Below are 5,039 nucleotides of genomic sequence, written 5' to 3' on the forward strand. Positions count from 1 at the left end.
AAAAAATTAATAGGGTATCTGAGCATCAGAGAAGTAGGATGAGTTCAAGTGACCTGATATATGTGTAATTTGAATGCCTAATGGAGAGGAATGAAGTGTCACAGAGAAAAAATAAAATAAAATAATAATAAAATAAAATAAAATAAAAAATAAAATAAAATATAATAAAACAAAAATTAGTGGCCAAAATTTTTCCAGATTTTATAAAATATAAACATTTATAGACTTAGGAATCTTCACGAACTTTATAAGATTAAAAAAAAAAAACTACATGAAAACAATTAAAACGAGATGGCTTAAAACTAGAAATTTTAAAACAACCATAGAAAAAGCAAAGACACATTATATGCAGATAAATAAAGATCAGAAGGACAGAAGATTTTCATCAGATTAAATGCACGCCAGAGGACGACACATATGTTCAGTATACTAAAAGACAAAGAAAAACAAACAAAACAGAAAATGCTACCAACCTAAACTTTTGAATCTAAAATTAATATTTTCTTTTTGAATTAAGACAAAAGAAAGTTTTTCAAATCCAGAAAATCTGAAGAAATTATTCATAAACAATGTACAAGTTAGAGGAATTTTTTTACACTGAAGGAGAATAATAACAGATGAAAATCTGTATTTTACAAAGAGATAAAGAACATTGGAAAAGGTAAGAATGTGTGTAAACATTGGACTTTTTATTCTTATTTAAAAAGAAAAAGGAAGAGGAGGGGCAGAGGGAGAGAGAGAATCAGAAGCAGGTTCCATGCTCAGCACAGAGCCTGATGTGGGGCTAGATTTCACAAACCTGAAATCATGACCTAAGCTCAAATCAAGAGTCAGATGCTTAACTGACTGAGTTACCGGGGCACCCTTGGCCTTATTTTTTACATTTTAGACTATTTTAAGCTGATAATTGAAACTTTCCAGCAAGTATAGTAAAATTATATTATGAGATTTATAATATAAATAAGTTTAGAACAAGAAAACAAACCTGAGACTGTGATAATGAAAATACTGCTTTTCTAATGTTCTTATACATGAAGTGATAGGATATCACTTACAGGTAGACTGGGTTAAGTTAAACGCATGGACTTTAAACCCTAAATCACCACTAAATAAAGAAAAAATCTAATAATTTATATCTAATAATAATATATATTATATATGTTATATATATCTATAATAATTTGTATCTAATAAGTTATATCGAATAAGTTAGCTAAATTAATTTGGCAGGCTCTAAATAGGTTTGATTTGTTAAAGAAGAAAAGCATGACCTAAACTGTTATGTCTTATAAAGTTACAACTTATTTCATGAAAGTGGTACAATATAACAAAAACAATTAAGTAAAAACATGCTTTGCTGTCCATGGCTTCCTTATAGTGAGTAATTTGGAGATATTGAGCACATACTTCATTTGTCCTTCCTTTGCAGAATTGTACCAGATTTTCTTTTCCTCTTAGATCAGGAACTGCTGACACATGAACCAGAACGCTGCAGATCCAGGGAGCTCAACATGGAGTCCTGGCTGGGTTTTTAATACCCTGCTGGTCATGCAGGCACTTTATTGCTATGTGATCAGCCACAAAAACAAAAACAAAAAAAACTGTGAGGGTCTCATGAAAACCAGGTGCAAAGCATTAATCTTCTATTTTAATACTGATAGGTTGGCACAAAATTCCTATTTGTTTCAGATCCAATGCACTGTCCATCAATATACTTATACTTGACCAGTGATCAACTCCATGCAGGTACATCCTTACTTCAGCAAAATATCTTAGGCTAACTTCAGGTCTGCTAGAACAAACCCTCAAACCATAGCCCACACCACTGTGCCACGGACAAAGACTTTATGACAAAACAATTGGTTTTTAATCTGATAGCCTTACACTATCATGTAATCAATTATGCAATCAAAAGCCACACACAGATACCTAACATTTGCAGTAACTGATGATATGGAATTAAGCAGACATTTTATGCATATAATAATACCAACAAAAACTTCATGAAATATGCTTTAATGTAATATTTTTGCACATCATTTTTTTGCTTCCCAGATCTATAGTTAACTGTACTTTTCAGTATGTAAAATTAAAAACCATAATCAATCTGTTGTTAATCACATTTAAATCTGCTTCAGGTCCGTTTTTCTCCATATGAAAGAGTCTTGAGAGGGCTTGATTCAGTCTTCTGATCAGATATTAATTAGATGTTCATATCAACAGTATTTAATTTACTTATTATTTGATATTAAAATCAACCATATTATTATGTTTTTTTGTCTTTTCAACTATTATTTTTGCTTATTATTCCATATTTCATTATGTAATGTTGCTATGTAGTACTCCACTACATTGCTATGATGTAAGATTGACATAGAGTACCATCATTTTGTCCTATCCAACAAAAATCTACTTTATTCCATCTATAATACATTATTCCTCATAAGAATACAGTTTAGAGGTAATAAATCTGTTATTCCAGAATCCCAATGTCTTGAACACACAATCAGATTCCTTTTCTAAAGTTACATGATTAACAAGTATTTGTTTCCAGTGAAAATGTCTCCATGCCAGAGACCCTCTATCACCCACAGGAAGTATTCTAGTTCTGTTTGAGATTTGTCTTAAAATATCCATTAATTGTACTACAGATAAAAAGTGGTTAGCCTTCAGCTGTGGCACTAGAATTATCCAAGAGGATCTCATTAGATTATATTCTCTGCTTAAAGATCTCCATAGATGAGGTGGCTCATATACCTTCCTTACAAAAGCCTGTCTATCTTAGGCTTCTGTAAGAACCCTTAGCCATTTTGTCTAGTTCAGATTTCTTTAGAATCACCACATCAAATATTCTACTTTATTTCAGTATGTAGGCCTGCTTCTATGTCTGGGCTTGGGCATCTTTATGACCTAATTGCAAAGGTTAGTTTATTTGGACCATGTTATCATTCCAAAAAGCTTGCCATCCTTGTTCATCTACCTGGAATAAGATGATTTCAAGATATCCCATCAGCATTGGATATCTTCTTTGTATCTTTATCTTTTTGTATGTATCTTCTCATTAGAAGAAACTTTTAACTGGCTGGTAGTCCTGCCCCCACCCTAAATACAATGAAAGCTGTCTTATTTCAAACGACCAATTCTCTTTGATTGATGAGCCATTGCTGTCAGAGTACTAACTGCTGTTGCATTTAATCAAGAACTAAATATAGAACCTCCAATTTTTGAATACCCAAGAATAAGACATAGAATAATGAGTAGTAGTCACCACCAAATAGACAGACATTGGTGTGAGTAAAACAATACTCCACACAACCACTCACATGAAATTTCTGGCTTTTTATTCTCAAGAATAGAAGACGACCAAATTATAATCAAATCTCATTTGTTGTCAGTGATGGAAGTGTACCAACTGCTTCTCCAACTGTTTCCAGGTTTCTATACACAACGATGGGCCAAATAGCTAATTTTACAGATAATGTCATGACAGGGGGTCATGAAGCAGAAATCTTCTACCATTGTATCTTAGAGCTCTTCCTATGCCTTCATCAAAATTAATGGTCACACAAGGTTCTTTCAGAGTATTATTAGTCAGTGTTCTCTGGGTTTGACTGGGTGAATATTCCTAACATGAGTCCTTGATATTCTGTGAAACATGAACCTAAAGACATAGTCATATTAATATTTTTCCATTTGGTCATAGATCTCTCATCTGTTCATTCATTTTGATTGTGTAGACCACTCCTTGAAGAATTTTTATTAGGGTGCTTGTTTCCCAGCTTGTTGTTTAATCTTCAAAAAAGAACTTTTAGTAAAAATTATAGTAAGGAAAAATAAATAAATAAAAAATAAAAATAAAAAAAAATTCTAGTAAGGGAGATGCCACCAAAGTGTAACTATTTTTCATCATGCATTTCAACTTTTAAGCAGATTTTTTCCCTTTCCACTTTGGATCCCCAGATTGTACTAAAATAGTTCTCTGACCCTTAAGGTGCTATTCCAGTCCTAGGCAATACTGTTTTACATGTCTCTGTAAGCAGTAGACTTTTAAAGGGATTCTTTTCCACTACCAGACCATTTCACCCACACACTTATAAAAGACTTAAGTCCCACAATAGGATTTGTGTCAAAAACTCTAACCTCCTGATCGATTATTTTCTCCATTACTACTTTAATACCAAAAGCAGGCATTTCGGGGGTCCAATGCTTGAAGCTTATCAAAAACCTTTCTGTGTAGGAAATTCATTTAAAGTCAGATAAATTAAGCATAACTGCCTTATACTTTTCACCTTCTTGGAAGCTTAATGAAGCACTGTTGTGATTTCCTCTAGCTTCCTATGAAATGTTATCAAAATTCTTGTTCGCATACCAATAATTTCCTCCTTTTTTCATATCATTTTTAGTTAAACATCTAATGACTTCCAAATATAAGAGCTCAAATTATTATCTTCTTTCTTATTTTGATTTCCTTTTGAAAAGCCTTAACTTTCTTATCTTGAAGTCCTACATGGGGAAGGTGAAAGAACAGATCTACAATTGCCCTTGTTATATCCCCCTCAAATCCCAACAGCAAAGTCACAAATAGTGCCCAGAATGGTGCATTCGTTTGTTAGGGCTACCATAACAAGTTGCCACAGATTGGGTGGCTTAAACAACAAAAATTTGTTTCTTACTGTCTTAGAGGCTAGAAGTCTAAGATCCAGGTGTCTGTCTGTAGGCTGAGTTTTTTTCTGAGGCTTTTCAGAGTGACTTGCAGATAGCTGCATACTTGCCATGTCTCCACATGGCCTTTCCTCTGTGCACACACATCTCTGGTGTCTCTTTTGTGTCAAATTTCCTCTTCTTGCAAGAACATTATTCAGATTAGATCAGTGCCCACCCATATGACTTCCTGTAACCTAAACTACTACTTTAAAGGCTTTACCTATAAACAAAGTCACATTCTCAGGCTGTAGGGCTTGGCATCTCAACATCTAAATTTGATATGGGGACAAAATTCAGTTCATGACAGCTGGTGAGTTATCCTTTTTGGTAGTATC

The sequence above is a fragment of the Canis lupus genome, chromosome 3 (genome assembly GCF_003254725.2).
Source record: "Canis lupus dingo isolate Sandy chromosome 3, ASM325472v2, whole genome shotgun sequence".
NCBI classification, from domain to species: Eukaryota; Metazoa; Chordata; class Mammalia; order Carnivora; family Canidae; genus Canis; species Canis lupus.